The sequence below is a fragment of the Crocuta crocuta genome, unplaced genomic scaffold, assembly GCF_008692635.1.
Source record: "Crocuta crocuta isolate KB4526 unplaced genomic scaffold, BGI_CrCroc_1.0 scaffold152, whole genome shotgun sequence".
Taxonomy (NCBI): domain Eukaryota; kingdom Metazoa; phylum Chordata; class Mammalia; order Carnivora; family Hyaenidae; genus Crocuta; species Crocuta crocuta.
In genome coordinates this window covers 3,352,456-3,368,400 of record NW_027528798.1, presented here as the reverse complement: position 1 = coordinate 3,368,400, position 15,945 = coordinate 3,352,456, and the positions used below count along the sequence as shown (strand labels likewise).

Below are 15,945 nucleotides of genomic sequence, written 5' to 3'. Positions count from 1 at the left end.
AGCCTGTGGATGTGCCTCCTCTATCCAGGTCCTGGGAAAAGTGACACTCCCCTCCAGCGAGGAAAAGCAGCTTCCTCATGGAGAAGCAGACCTGGATGGAATGCCGGCTCTGCTCTGCGAGCTAGTGAGCCAGGAAGGGCGACTTTCTCAAGTCTTCATTTCCATATGTGTAAAGGGAGTATTAGAACACCTCCCTCCTGGGATGTTGTGGAGATGTGTGAATATGCATCTGAAGTGCTTAGCACTGATCAGCCTTGATCGATTATGATTAATATTATCCTATTCAACAGCTGTCTTCTTCAGCTGCAGGCATTTAATGGCTTGCTGATTACAGATCCTGGGAGAAGATACTCAGTGGCACGAAAGCTGATCTCCCATGGCTGGAACTTAGCAGATGGAGAATGGACAAGTTTCCACTGGCCTGCCCCATCATTCTCTTGCCTGGCCCAAGGGCTGACTGTCTGTGGTGGATTCCAAGCTTTTCCTAACGTCTACGCTCTGAACTGTGCCTGCTCTGGGGTGAGGACCTCTCAGTAGTTTGCTAACTTCAGAGAAGTTCCATTTGATGGTGAGGATGTGGGAAGTACTTTCCATGGTCTGGATCTGGGGGACAGTACCTGCTGTAGATTGAATGTTTGTGTCCTCTGCCCCAAATTCATATGTTGAAACCTAATTTCATGGCATTTGGCAGTGGGGCTGCTGGGAAGGGATTGTGAACCCTCACGGGCAGGATTGGTGCCCTGATAAAAGGCACCCAATCGAGCTCCCTCGTCCCTTCTGCCACATGAGGACACAGAGGAAAGACGACCATCTATGCGTCAGGAGGCAGACTCTCAAAAGACCTGAATCTGCTGGCACCTTGATCTTGGATTCTCCAGCCTCCACAACTGCGCAAAAATAGTTTTCTGTTGTTTATAAGCCACTCAGTCTATGATATTTTGTTATAGCAGCCCAAACAGACTAAGACAGTATCCCTTTCTTTTAAGTGAACCCTGGAAAGAGAGATAATGTGTCAGTAATGTAACACTTTAATTATGAAAGGCTGCCACTGTGGTCTCTCCCATGCCAAGCCACCGGCTTGACAGTTTCCCATCTTCTTTACAGGACGGGAGGGTTGTTCGAATTAACCAAAGCAACTTGGCTTGCTCATTCCGTATTCCTGGAGCTTGACCTACTCATTCCCACCTCCATGTATTGTTCCCTATGCCTTTTCTTTCTCCTAGTATTACCAATTTAACCTTAACTAACCACAACCCAAACAGGACCCATGACTGGAAAATGAGGAAAACTTTATTTCAGTTACCGTCTCAAACCAGCAATAAAAGACAATTCTTCCCAAGGTTAACTCTGGATTTGGCCTGATAATCCTAGACTCTCTGACTTTTCACCTGATGTTTTCTCTACCTGGAATGTCCTTTGATTACCTTGACCTCGTGGTCAACTCCTACTTGTCATCGAGGGTGCTCCTCACCTATATCCTTTTCTTGGAAGCCTTCCATGCTGCTCTGAATCCCTACTGTGTGCTTGTCATGTTGTATTGCTCATGTATCTGTCTCTCCCTATAGATTATCCAGTTCTTGGGAAAGAGTACTGATCTGATTCAATGGCCCTGGCATGTAGTGGGGATTATTGATAATTGGTAGACAGTGAGTGGACAAATGGATGGAAAGAAGCAGGGAGAGATGGATGGATGGATGAGTTTGTAGAATAATTGATCATCTCTGCCTCTTGCTTTAGTTGGAGATGCTGTTCACCGCCAGGTTTCTGTAGTCTTTGAATGCTCAACACCTGTGGATACAGGGCTCACAGGTGGCATGAATGAGGTAGATGATAGATAGAAAGATAGATAGATAGATAGGAGAGAGGGAGAGACAGAGAAAGAGAGAGAAGGAGCTACTAATGGGTGAGCAACTGGGAGCCCATAATCTTCTCTGATACATTTCATAAGTAGAATTTATTAACCCCAGAGAAGGTCGACCAGGTAGACTGTGTGGGAAATATTTTTGAGGACTGTATTTAGGGGACAGTGCCCATTTGTCCTGCTTCTGTCAGAGCTTCAGAGTTTGCTCACCTAACCCCACTTGCTGCTCTGGGGCTGGACTGCTGACCTCTCTGTGGCATCTTCTCTCCTCCCTGCCTTGCTCTTCTGATAGGATCTGTTTTTTTCTGATTGGTCTGGATGAGCGTCTGCAGGACCACCCAGGTTTGGGTGGGCTCGGGAATGGCTGCATCAGAGGACGGCAGGGCCTTGCCCTGTGGACAGTCCCTACCCATGCAGGGCCAGAGAAGGGGCGTGAGTTCAGAGCCGGATGACCTGCCTTGCCCACTGGCTGGGGTGGTTGGAAGGTATTGATCGGTTGCTGCTAAGCACACACCAGCTTTCAGACGGACACCCCTGTGTGGCATGCTTTATGTATTCTTGCTCTCTTTATCTATTCAAGGTGAGTTTGGATTGAGGCTGAAGAGGAAGGCTGAATTTACTCTTGTCTGGAAAGAAAGCTGATCATCGACAGGCTTTATAGAATCTGCAGTTCTTAAAAGAGAGAGCTGTGTTGATTCAGGGGTCCTGAAGATCCATTTTATACAAGACACATATCTGCTTTTGTCTGAAGGGCAAGGAGGTGGCCTTTTCCCCAAGGAGTAATTGAATTTGGAGGCAACTCTCACCCTCCATGTATGAAAGACACTCAAAGAAAACCTTATGTTAGCCACCCTGATCCCCCAAACCTGGGAAGTTTTTATTTCTATTAGAGAGACTGAGATAACTTTTTAGACATTAAAATACTTACAAACTTGGCAATCTTTGGCCAGGGCATCACTTTACCTGCCTGGGTCTGAGTTTTCTTATCTGAACACATTAGAATTATACTGTCGTACTTTGTGGAGCTGTGGGGATCAAATAAGTTCATACAAATTGTAAAATGTTAAGCAAATGCTAAGATTTGATGGTCATTATTATGAACACAGCACCAACCATCTATCTCAGAACAGAGGAGATCTGCAGAGTGACCTGGAGAATTAATGGGACCAATGACATTTATCCCCGGACATCTGTCTTTTCACAATTATCTGTGTCTGAGTCTCTCAGACGTAAAGAGGGGTGGGCAGGTGCAGAATTGACATGGTTTTAGCATTTCTGGCTGGGTGTGTGTGTATGGATTGCTAAGGGGCATTATTAGACTATAAAGCTCATTAGTCCTGTGACGAGAGTTACTGACATTCAAGGCCTTCTAGCAGCGCCCCCACCCCGCTCCCCACTCCACTTTCCATTTTTACAACCACATTTTTGTCTTCTCTAGACTTATGCATCCACAGTATCGAGGTAGGTTCTCATCCTTCCAGGAGCCCATTTAGTCTGGTCCCTTCCCTCTATCTTGGATCACACTTTTATTTTTTCCAAATGAGAAGCTGTACCAACTCTAAGATTTTACCACAGCCAGAGGACCCAGGAGTCCCTAAAGCCTATTCTCTATCTGTTCTCCCTTCCACAGTGTCCAGGAGAGAAATACATTTCCAGGATGATGAAAAAAATGTTAATATGGGTTTAACCCCAAGAACTGAAGCGGGTTTCTGGTGCGCCAGGCTAGGCGCTGCGAAGGACTCTTCTTCAGCAGTCCGGGTGGACATCAGAGTAGCTTGTTCGTCATTGTGCCTTAAGACCAGACCCAGCCTTCAGGCCCCTCTTGTCAAGGGAAAGGATTTCAGGGATGGTCTGAGAGCATCAGCACCGGAAGGAGGGCCCCATTCCTGGGGCAGTGCTGTCCCAGGTTGTCACCACCTGGGTTGTTGGTCTAGGGTGGCACCTGAGCCCGCGGTCCTGACGGAAAAGGGACACAGACAAAAGGGACAGACAGCCATGGCCTTGCTGGAGGGGAGGTCTTGCCACTGTGCTTGCATAGAAGGAAGAGAGAGAAGAGAAGAGGCCATATGCATAGGGAGGTGATGCTGCTCCCAACCCAGAGAGAGTAGACTCCTCACCCCCAGCAGCTTCCTTTTTTAGGTACAAAAGTTTTTTATCTAGGAAAAGAAGAGATATAACAAATCACTCATTTAAACAACTTCCGAATGCAAAAAAAAACCATGATGGAAACTCAGAAAAATAAGATAATTTCATTATTTTTTTGACAATCTCTTATATTTTTCTCCCGTAATCTTTGGCTGCACGCTGTCATTGTCTCTTCATATGACGATGAATTTCTAGTAATTTCCCTAGAGAGAAGGATAATTCAGTCTTTCCTCTAGCAAGATTGATTGAAATGCATTTATTATTAATGCTTTAGAACAGGTTTATTTTTTGCCTTACTACTTTTTATTGGTAATAGTGTGTGCATTTTTAGGAAGGTCACCAAATTTGGGAAAACATCTATCAAGTTTCTTACACATGGGATCACTTACAATTGAGGGGCATTCACATTTTTTATGCACTTGCTAATCGTTTAAAAATATTTATTTATTTTTTACTGAGATATAATTCACATGCCATAAAATGCATCGCTTTAAAGTGTATGATTGGCAAAATTGTAGAAGCACCATCACTGTGTAATTCCAGACCGTGTGCATCACCCCCAAAAGAAACTCTATCCATTAGTAGTGGCTTCTCATTTTTCTGTCTCCCAGTCCAAGCAGCCACTTTTCTACTTTCTGCCCCCATGGATTTGCCTATTCTAAACATTTTGGATAAAAGGAATCATACAGTATGTGGCCTTTGTTGGTTGCCTTCTTCCACTTAGCATAATGATGTCAAGTTTCTTCCATTTTGAAGTATGTTTTAGTCTATATTCCTTTATAGAGCTGACTAATACTCCATCGTAAGGATATACTACATTTTGTTAATCCATAAATTGATGGACATTTGGATTTCCATATTTTGGCCATTGTGAGTAATGCTGCTATAAATACTCATGTAAAAATTTTTTTTGTGGACAGATATTTTCATCTCTCTTGGAAAGACGCACAGCAGTGCAATTCCTGGGTTATAGGATAACTGTATATTTAATTTTCTTAAAAATTTTTAATGTTTATTTTTGAGAGAGGGAGAGAGAGCAAGCAGGGGAGGGGCAGAGAAAGAGGGAGACACAGAATCTAAGGCAGGCTCTAGACTTTAAACTGTCAGCACAGAGCTCAGCGTGGGGCTCAAACCCACAAGCTGTGAGATCATGACCAGAGCCAAGGTTGGACACTTAACCAACTGAGCCACCCAGGTGCCCCTGTATTTAGTTTTTGACCACAACTTTCTTAAACATGATGGGCAATGATACTTCTTCTCCTTGAAGGCAAGTTAAGGTTGGGGATGGGGGTTTGATGGGTGGGGGAGGGGAATGTTGGGGACCCAACAGAGGCCTTTAGATGCCCACTTTTCTTCTTTGATTGCCTAGAGCAGTGGAGGCTTGGCATTAAGGACACATCAGGAAAAATGAAGAAATTCGTGAGCTGCATTTTTTAAAGTCTTTTTAAAAAAAAAATTAAAAAAAAAATTTATGTCTTTATTTTGAGAGACAGAGACAGAGAGCAAGTGGAGTAGGGGCAGAGAGAGAGGGAGACACAGAATCCGAAGCAGGCTCCAGGCTCTGAGCTGTCAGCACAGAGTCTGATGCGGGGCTCGAACCCACGGACCGTGAGATCATGACCTGAGCCGAAGTTGGATGCTTAACCAACTGAGCCACCCAGGCGCCCCTCATGAGTTGCATTTCTAAAAGGTAGGAAATGAAAGTAAATTAATTTAGTCCCATGAGAAAAAATGCATTCTTACCACTTCAGTTACTCGGGGTAGTGCTTAAGAGCAAGCTGTAGGCCAGGCCCGTGTGGGTTGGCATCCTGGCTTTACTGCTAACTAGCTGTGGGCCTTGACTACATTATTTAACCTCTCGTGCTTTGGGATCATCATCAGTAAAATGGGGAGATACTAACACTAGTATCTTCCTTGTGGTGCTGCTGTGCTCACAAGACAACACATGAAACAGGGTCCCTGGCTCAGCCTGTTATCAATAGCAGTGATTTTATTAGCTTCTGTAGGAGTGGAAACCTGACAATGAGGACATCTGCAAAGCCTTTGGCCACTGAAAGTCAATTTCTGGGGCACAGTTGAGAAGTAGCAGGAGAGGAATGGTGCACAGATATATGAGACTGACTGAGTTTGCAGCCCAGACTTCAACGCAGAGCCTGGCCAGAGCTGGGGATGGCAAGTGTGGCTCGATGCGAATCTCCATAAATACTCAAAGACTCTTGATGGATTTATCCCTGAAATGCATTACGTGGGAGTGTGAGAGACTTACCGAAGGAAATGCTGGCTTCAGTCGTAAAATCCTTCTGTGTTTCTACAGGCCGAGGCCTATCTTCTTCTGAGCTTCTTCTGTCTTCCAGAGCTTCCCCGCGAACGGAAATTTGCCCAAAGTAGGTTTTCACTCAAAAAAAAAAAAAGAAAAGAAAAGAAATTAGGTCAGCTATCTGTGCCCCATTTCTTTTGCCAAAAAAATCCTACCAATTTTTACCTGAGACAAAAATAACACTTTTTTTCCTTTGTAGATAGTAGAATCTATGAATCATTTGGAGATCAGAGGAGGAGTAGCAAAGGCCTAGGAAATCTGTGTTATCTGTTTATTCTGTTCTGTCTGTCTGTCTGTCTACCTACCTGCCTACTTAGCCATCCATCCATCCATCCATCCATCCATCCATCCATCCATCCATCCGTCCATCCATTTATCTATCTCTGTCTTTTTCTTCTCATTAGCTAAGCCTTCTCTATTTGCTATTCATCTCATCTGCCCACCCACCGGTGTTAACCAGCACTCACCCCAGGCTCTGTTCAGGGAGATGGAATATAGGAAAACAGGAAGCACAGGAGGACGAGTAATTGTAACACAATTTCAGAAATACAGAAACAAACTCCGAGAGGCATAGTAGAAGAATCAGGGATGGGATGACATTGGGATTGAGTGATAGCTAGAAAAGATGGAGAAGGTGGAACCAGGTGGGAGAACTTGCTTTTCAGAGACACAGAGGTACCTTTGGGGCAGCCAGGGCAGAGGATGTAAAGCAGGGATTCCTGGGAGAGAGATTGGACTGGTGGTATCTTGAATTCTATGCCTCAGACATTTGGAGTTTACCTTGTAGTCTTGATAAACTAGAGAAATAGTTTGAGCAGGTGAGTGACTCTGTTTTTAAAAGGTCACCCTGACAGTGGGTGTAGAGGTCAAGCTGGTGAGGGTGGTGGAGGATGAGATGGGGATATTGGTTAAAAGACTTTTAATGATTCAGCTTCTAATCAATAAGCAATTCACTTGTGTTTCATGAGCCTTAAATCAGATAATCTGGGCCATGATCCAGGTTTGATGTCATGTGAAACATTTGAGAAGATATTTTGTTTTGTTTAATTTAATTTAATTTTAATTTGTTTGTGCTGCCTGGTGGGCTTTGTTTTATCCTGTTTTGTTCCTCGTACAATCAGGCCTTCCATGGTTGATGTATTTTTCTAGGCCCCTTCCCCTATCATGTACATGTACAGACACTTGAAACACATGTCATAGAGACAGCCTATTGAAATGTGACTTGNTCGGGAGGAGCCTGAGTGTTGCAGGTGTGGGGATAGGCCACTCCGCACTGGCACTCACTGGATCCAGGCAGTGTGAGTGNAGCTCTCGGGAGGAGCCTGAGTGTTGCAGGTGTGGGGATAGGCCACTCCGCACTGGGGATCCAGGCAGTGTGAGTAGGGGCTGTTTGAGGAGCTCCATGGGATCTGGTCACCTCAGGGCACATGGACAAACCTGAGTCTCCAGCCTTGTGCAGCCACAGCTCTTTCCCTGAACCCAGCTGCTGGTACCTCCTCTATTCCTCTCGTCGTGAGGCATCAGGCACCAGGCTCATGTCAACAACCATCAGTTCAGCTGACTGCCTGCGCTGATATCTCTGTCCCCAGGCTGAAGGACATTTAACTTTCAGCAAATACATCATTAAGAGCCTTTAGTAAATCAAAGCTAAGTTTGTTTGTTTGACCTTGGTAAGGAGATAAAATGGGCTTGTATATGCTTGCTTTTCCCAAATACAAACATTGACTTGACTTAGGGTTTTTTTTTTTTAAATTAGGTAAAATCTACAATTGAATTACTAGAGTTGAAACCTCCCAAACTGACAATACAGTCACCTTCTACTGAATGGTAGTCCCTGGTGGACGTGGCCCAATGGGGAGCTCTTGGCTTCATCGTGTAGGGAAGGGACTCTGCATCCCCACCTCCTGCCCCTGCTCTTAGTCCAGAGTCTGGGTCCTAGGGCACAGCGAGTGCCCAATCAGTGTAGGTAACCTGAATGACAGACTTTCTCCTGACACGCCAGGGCACCCGCACACTGAGCCATATGGTAGCCTCAGTTGCCACGTTGTTCACCTGGGCACATGTGCCTCATGAGGGCCACAGTTGCAGCTGCACCCCGGAGGAGGCAGGGCCGCTGCTCTGGTGAGCCGCCAACTCGGAGTGGCTCCAGACTCTTCAGTTGTTCAGAGCCACTCAGCTGTAGGAAGAGAGAAAAGTGCATCCTTCACTGTGGAGGGGAGCAAGTCTTCTGAGGGTGCCTGTCCATTTCCTGCTGCATTCTGGAAGATTTGCGTGGCCTCCCAAGAATTCAGTGTCATCAACAGGCCTGGCAAGAACTTAGCTTTCTTCTGAATTTTGGAACGTTTGAGTGCCAGCCACATCATATTTAGATTTCCGCCTAAACCTGGCTCCTTCACGTTTACATTGTATTATAATATTAGCTAATTGCATTGAAAGGTTAACCTGACATAAACATTGTTCTAATGTGTACTTGAGATGGATAGTGCTATTTGTCCCCATTTTACAGGCAAGAGAAAACAGACATCCGGAGAAGTTAAGCAAACTGCCCAATAATAATTCATACATTTTTTTTTAAGTTTTTAAAAAATGTTTGTTTATTTTGAGAGACAGAGTATGAGGGAGGAAGGGACAGAGAGAGACGCACACAGAATCCAAAACAGGCCCCAGGCTCTGAGCTGTCAGCACAAGGCCCAACGTGGGCTCAAACTCATGAACCATGAATGAGATCATGACCTGAGCTGAAGTCAAATGCTTAACCAACTGGGCCACCAGGCGCCCCAATAACTAACACTTCTAGAGCTCATTCCACATATTAGACATTTTCCACTCTCCATATACTGGGTTCTTCATTATCTTTACTTCATCTTCCATGCTGTAGGCACTATTATTATTTATATTGCTGTTTATGAGACAACTTAAGTGCCAAAAGGTCAAGTAACTTATTCAAAGTCATGGTAATGATGTATGTATCACAGGTTTGGACACTTCCTTGGCTAGCATTGACTCAGTCCTCAACCATCATGCTATCTTACCTCTCAGGATGTATTAAAAATTGTTTTTTAATGTTTATTCATTTTTTGAGAGTGAGAGAGAGAGACAGAATGTGAGGGAGGAAGGGGCAGAGAGAGAGACACACACAGAATTGGAAGCAGGCCCCAGCCTCTGAGCTGACTGTCAGCCCAGAGCCCGATGTGAGCTCGAACCCATGAACCATGAGATCATGATCTGAGCCAAAGTCAGATGCTTAACCAACTGAGCCACCCAGGCGCCCCATCTCAGAATATATTTTGATAGAATAACTCAGTTATTTGTGGGTTTACAAGTTGCCAATTTTTCTCCTTCAAGGCATAGATGAGTTGCCTGCAGTGATTATCATGCTGTGTTCATAATTTATTTCCATTTCTGGAGCCAGTCTGCAGAAACTTAATATATATCAGATTGAACACTGAATGAGGTTTCTACAACCTTTTTGCACAATGTAATCTGCAGTATCTATTAAAACAAGTAACCCACTTGTCTTTTTTATTCACCAGTCTCACTTTGGGAAATTCTCCTATAGAAACTAAAGCACCGGGGAGATTAGGTGTATGAGTAGGGAAGTTTTTACAACATTGCTTATAATGACAAAAACTAGGGTGAGCCTGACAGCCCATCCGTGGGATGGAGGGAGTGGAGATAAGTGAAAAGATAGAGAAATTGTGGTTTGTTCACACGATGGAATGTTGTGTGGCTCTGGCCTGGAGTGTGGTGAGTGACAGGAACAGGTAGCAGGAACACATGCATAGGGAGCGCTCATTAAAAACAAAAAATGGAAAACAGAAGACAAAAAACAAACCCAAACAAGCGCCAACACCCGTTCCTATGTGAGTCTTACAAGCATGAAGAAGAGTGTGGAAGAACTCACTCCAGGCTGTTAATGTTTATTACATGGGAGGTGAGGGTAATGCCGGGGAAGAATGAAGTGGTGCACACGAGATCTTCGTATATGTAGTCCTTTTGAAGCTTTTCAAGAGACTTAAAGTAGTTGAAGTGGAATTCACAGTGAGTGCTCAGTTCAGTACGGGCATGCACAATAATATTGTAACCGGATAGTTCCGTCAGTTTTGACAAATGCTTACATCCATGTAATGCACATCTGTATCAAGACGTGAGATGCTTCCAGCACCCCAGAAAGCTGCTATCTGCCCCTTCCAGGCAGCCCCTGCCACTCCTTTTACCAAAAGCAACCACTATTCTGATTTCTTCCACTATACGTTAGATTTTCCTGTTTTAGAACTTCATGTAAATGGAATGATACAGTGTGTCCTTTTTTGTGCTGGTTTCTTTTGCTCAACACAATGCTTCTGGGATTCATCCACTTTGCAGCATGCATCAGTAGGCCATTCTTTTATTGCTGAGTAGCATTCCATTATATGACTCTTACACAATTTATCCATTCTCCTGTTGATGGATTTGGGATTTTTCCAGCTTTCGGCTCTTATGAGTAAGTTTTTATGAAGATTCTTGTACAAGATTTTTTTTTTAATATGTATTTCTATTTCTCTTGGATCAATACCTAGAAGTAGAAACAGAATTGCTGGGTTGAAGACTAGACATATGCTTAGTTCTATAAGAAACTAACCAAGAGTTTCCCAAACTGGTTGTAGCATTTTACAACCAGGTTGGTTTGGAATTTAGATTGTGCTACATCCTTGCCTGGCATTTTGCCATTATTAGGTTCATATTAGCTCATCTATTGTGTATATCATAGTATTTTATTATAGCTTTAACTTCGCTATTTATTTGAAATTTTTGGGTGGTTTTTTTTTTTGTATTTAAAATCTTTCCAGAAGTATTTTATTTCATACATATAACAAAATATACATATTCTTTATCTCCATATCCTTCAAAAGTGTTTTTTTAAATATTTTTATTTATTTCTAGGAGAGAGAGAGAGACAGCATGAGCAGGGGAGGGTCAGAGAGAGAGGGCGATACAGACTCTGAAATAGGCTCCAGGCTCTGAGCTGGCAGTCAGCACAGAGCCCGACATGGGGCTTGAACCCATGAACCGCGAGATCATGACCTAAGCGAAAGCCGGACGCTTAACCGACTAAGCCACCCAGGCGCCCCTTCAAAAGTGTTTTTTAACGTTTATTTATTTTTGAGAGAAAGAGAGACAGAGCGTGAGTGGGAGAGGGGCAGACAGAGAGAGGGAGACACAGAATCTGAAGCAGGCTCCAGGCTCTGAGCTGTCAACACAGAGCTCAATGTGGGGCTTGAACTCATGAACCATGGGATCATGATCTGAGCTAAAGTTGGACACTTAACTGACTGAGCCACCCAGCGCCCCATCCCCACATCTTTTTTAAAACTTTTAAATCCAAATTACCTAACAGAGTATAATAATGGTTTCAGGAGTAGAATTTAGTGATTCATTACTTACCTATAAACCCAGTGCTCATCCCAGTCAGTGCCCTTCTTAATGCCCATCACCCATTTAGCCCATTACCCCCCTGCTCCACCTCTCCCTCAGCAACCCTCAGTTTGTTCTCTGTATTTAAGAGTCTCTTATGGTTTGCCTTCCTCTCTGTTTTTTATTTTGTTTATCCTTCCCTTCCCTATGTTCATCTGTTGTGTTTTTTTAAGTTCCACATATGAGTGAAATCATATGATATTTGTCTTTCTCTGCCTGACTTATTTCGCTTAGCATAATACACTCTAGCTCCATCCACATTGTTGCAAATGGCAAGGTTTCATCTTTTTGATCACTGAGTAATATTCCATTGCATATATACACCATGTCTTCTTTACCTGTTCATCAGTTGATGGAAACTTGGGCTTTTACTATAATTTGACTATTGTGGATAGTGTTGCTATAAACATTGGGTGCACGTGCCCCTTTGAATCAGCATTTTTGTATCCTTTGGATAAATAGCTGGTAGTGCGATTGCGGGGTCATAGGGTAGTTCTGTTTTTAATTTTCTGAGTAACCCTCGTATTGTTCTCCAGAGTGGCTGCATCAGTTTGCATTCTCACCAGCAGTGCAAAAGTGTTTCCCTTTCTCCACATCCTAGCCGATATCTGTTGTTTGCTGGATTGTATTTTACAATCTAACAGGCATAAGGTGGTATCTCATTGCGGTTTTGATTTGTATTTCCCTGATGATTAGTGATGTTCAACATCTTTTCATGTGTCTGTTAGCCATCTGATGTCTTCTTTGGAAAAGTGTCTATTCATGTCTTTTGCCCATATATCCTCACTGGATTATTTGTTTTTGGGTGTTGAGTTTAGTAAGTTCTTTATAGATTTTGGATACTAACCTTTATCTGTTATGTCATTTGCAAATATCTTCTCCCATTCCGTTGGTTGTCTTTTAGTTTTGTTGATTGTTTCCTTCACTGTGCAGAAACTTATTTTGACAAGGTCCCAAGAGTTCATTTTTGGTTTTGTTTTCCTTGTCTCTGGAGACATGTCTAGTAAGAAGTTGCTGTGGCCAAGGTCAAAGAGGTTGTTGCCTGTTTTCTCCTCTAAGATTTTGATGGTTTTCTGTCTCACATTTAGGTATTTCATCCATTTTGAGTTTATTTTTGTGTATAGTGTAAGAAAGTGGTCCAGATTGATTCTGCATGTTGCTGTCCAGTTTTCCCAGCACCATTTGGTGAAGAGACTTTTTTCCATTGGATATTCTTTCTTCTTTGCTGATTAGTTGGCCATACATTTTTGGGTACATTTCTGGGTTCCCTGTTCTGTTCCATTGATCTGTGTGTCTGTTTTTGTGCAGTTCCATACTGTCATGATGATTACAACTTTGTAATACAGCTTGAAGTCCAGACTTGTGATGCCTCCATCTTTGGTTTTCTTTTTAAACATTACTTTGGTTATTTGGGGTTAATTTACTGTTTTATAGTGATTCATCATGTCTAGCACTTTTTCATGTCCTTATTTAAAGCCAGATTGCGTGATTCCAGCTATGGGTTTAATTTTGCATCAATATCACACTTTCTTGATTACTGTAGCTTTGTAAGTTTTAAAATCAGGTAGTGTAAGTCCTTCAGTTTCTTTCTTCTTTTTCAGAATTGTTCTGCTCTGGGTCTTTTGAGTGTCTACATAAAGTTTAGAATTAGCCTTCAAATTTCTACAGAAAGCCTGTTGTATGCCCCAAAACCATGGATCAGTGCTCTTCACTAGAAATATAAAGTGAGCCACAAATGTGAGCCACATATATAATTTAAAACTTTCCATTTTCAAATGTGGCTCACATTTGTGGCTCACCTTTTATTTCTAGTAATCCCTTTAAAAGAAGTAAAACAAATAAAAGTTGAAATTTATTTTAATGCTAATTTTGTCTAACCAGTATATCCAAACTATTGTCATTTCAATGTACAATGTAGATGTTAAAAATGTTTTATGAGATATTTTGTTTGTATTGCCTTTGAAATATGGTATGCACTTTACACTTAGAGCACATCTCAGATCAAACCAGCCATATTTCGAGTGCCCGATCCACTTGTGCCTGCTGTATGGGACAGTGCAGCTCTAGGTCAGATTGCCATCTTCACAATAGTGAGTTTGCAATCCATGTGCGTGGTGTATCTCTCCATTTATTTAGGTCTTAACCTTATATTTTTGAGTTTTTGCAATTCTTGGATATATTGTGTTAAATTTATCCCTAAATATTTCATGTTTTCATGAAAATATATTTCATGCTATCATAAACACAGTTAAAATTACAGTTTCCAATTGTTTGTTGCTAGAGTATGGAAACACAATTAATTATTGTATGTTGAGCCTGTATCCTGCAGCTGTGCTAAACTCATTTTGTAGTTCATTTTTTTTTGTAGCTTTCTTAGGATTTTGTACATAAAGGAGTATGTTACCTGCAAATAAAGACAATTATACTTCTTCCTTTCCAATCTGTATACCTTTTATTTTTTTTCCAGGCTCTGACGCACTGGTTAATACATCTAGTAAAATGTTGAAGTATTGAGAGTAGAAATACATATCTTGTTCTCTCTCTTGGGGAGAAAGGATTCAGTATTTCATCAGCTGTACGTTCTCTATTGATACCCTTTATCAGGTTGAGGAAGGTTCATTTCTTTTCTTTTTTTTTTTCTTAATTTTGTCAAGTACTTTTTCTGCATCTATTAAGATGCTCATATACAATTTCTCCTTTATCTATTAATATGCAAAATTACATTGATTGGCATTTGAATGTTACACTAATCTTGGAATCCTGGAATAAACTCTACTTTGCCATGATATATTATATATTTATATAAATGTTATAAACATATGCATATATAACTTGTTAACATTTTATTAAGGATTCTATAACTATATTCATGAGGGATGTTGGTCTGTGGTTTTCTTTTCTTACAATTTTCCTTTGCTATGGTTTTGATTTTAGTCATGTTGGTCTCATAAAAGGAGTTTGGAAGTGGTTTTTTTTCCTCCTATTTTCTGGAAGAGTTTATGTAGAATTGGCATTATTTTTTTCTTAAATGTTTTATAAAATTCAATAGTAAAACATTTGGCGCCTGAAGTTTTCTTGGTGGGAAGTTTTTTGATACTAAATTAAATTTTTATTTATTTTAAATTAAATAGATATAAGGCTATTTATGTTTCCTGTTTTTTCTTGGACCAGTTTTGGTAATCTGTGTTTTATAAGAAATTTGTCAGTTTCATCAGCCCCTCCCCCCGCACCTGACTCCTTTAAAGATTTTCTCTTTATCAAATTTTGTGGCATAAAATCATTTGGAATATTCTCTTCTTTTCCTTTCAATGTCTGGAGAGTAGGTAGGGATGCCCTCGCTTTCGTTTCTGATACTGGTGAGTTTATGTTGTTGCATGGCATACTTTTTCCTCATCTCTTTTGTCATTTATCTTTATATTTAAAGTGGATCCCTCATAAGCAGCATATATTTGGAGTTTACTTTAAAAAATTTAATTTGGGGATGCCTGAGTGGCTCAGTTGAACATTCTAACTCTTGATTTTGGCTCAGGTCATGATCCCAGGGTCATGGAATCAAGCCCCATGTTGGGCTCTGTGCTGAGAGGAGAGCCTGCTTATGATTCTTTCTCTTTCTCACTGCCCCCTCCCTTGCTTATCCTCTCTCTCCAAAATCAGTCAATCAACAAAAAAATTAATCTGAAAAAAATCTGTCTTTACATGTAACAACAATTATTTGTATGGCTGTATTTAACCATACCATCTTTTCATTTATTTTCTCTTTGTCTTCCTGGTTTTTATTCCTCCTTTTCTTCCTTCTTTTGAGTTAATTGGACATTTNGCCAGCTCAGAGCCCGATGCCGGGCTTGAACCCACGAACTGCGAGATCATGACCTAAGCGAAAGTCAGATGCTTAACCGACTAAGCCACCCAGGCGCCCCTGTATTGGATTTTTATCTAGACTATTTGTTAATGTCATATGGAACAACTACTTATTGAATGATTTAATAACCTTGCAGTGGTATAGTACCATATGCCCTCCTGGTCTTTATGCTACAGTGCACATATATTTTACTTTTATATAAGTTATGTTTCCTGAAATACACTGTTGTTAGTTTTATAAATAGTCCATTAACTTTTAAAGAAATTAAGAAATGAGAAAAAAGTCTTTTCTATCTAACCACAGTTTTGT

General features: G+C 41.6%; 1 long non-coding RNA gene across 1 annotated transcript in view; it reads left to right on the top strand.

Moving 5' to 3' along the window:
* Positions 1-15,945, top strand: part of LOC144224513 (uncharacterized) — a 173,496-nt gene that overhangs the window by 153,719 nt on the left and 3,832 nt on the right. Inside the window, exon 2 of the long non-coding RNA XR_013333070.1 lies at positions 291-519. This is a non-coding gene — a long non-coding RNA (uncharacterized LOC144224513). The remainder of the gene's footprint in view (positions 1-290; positions 520-15,945) is intronic.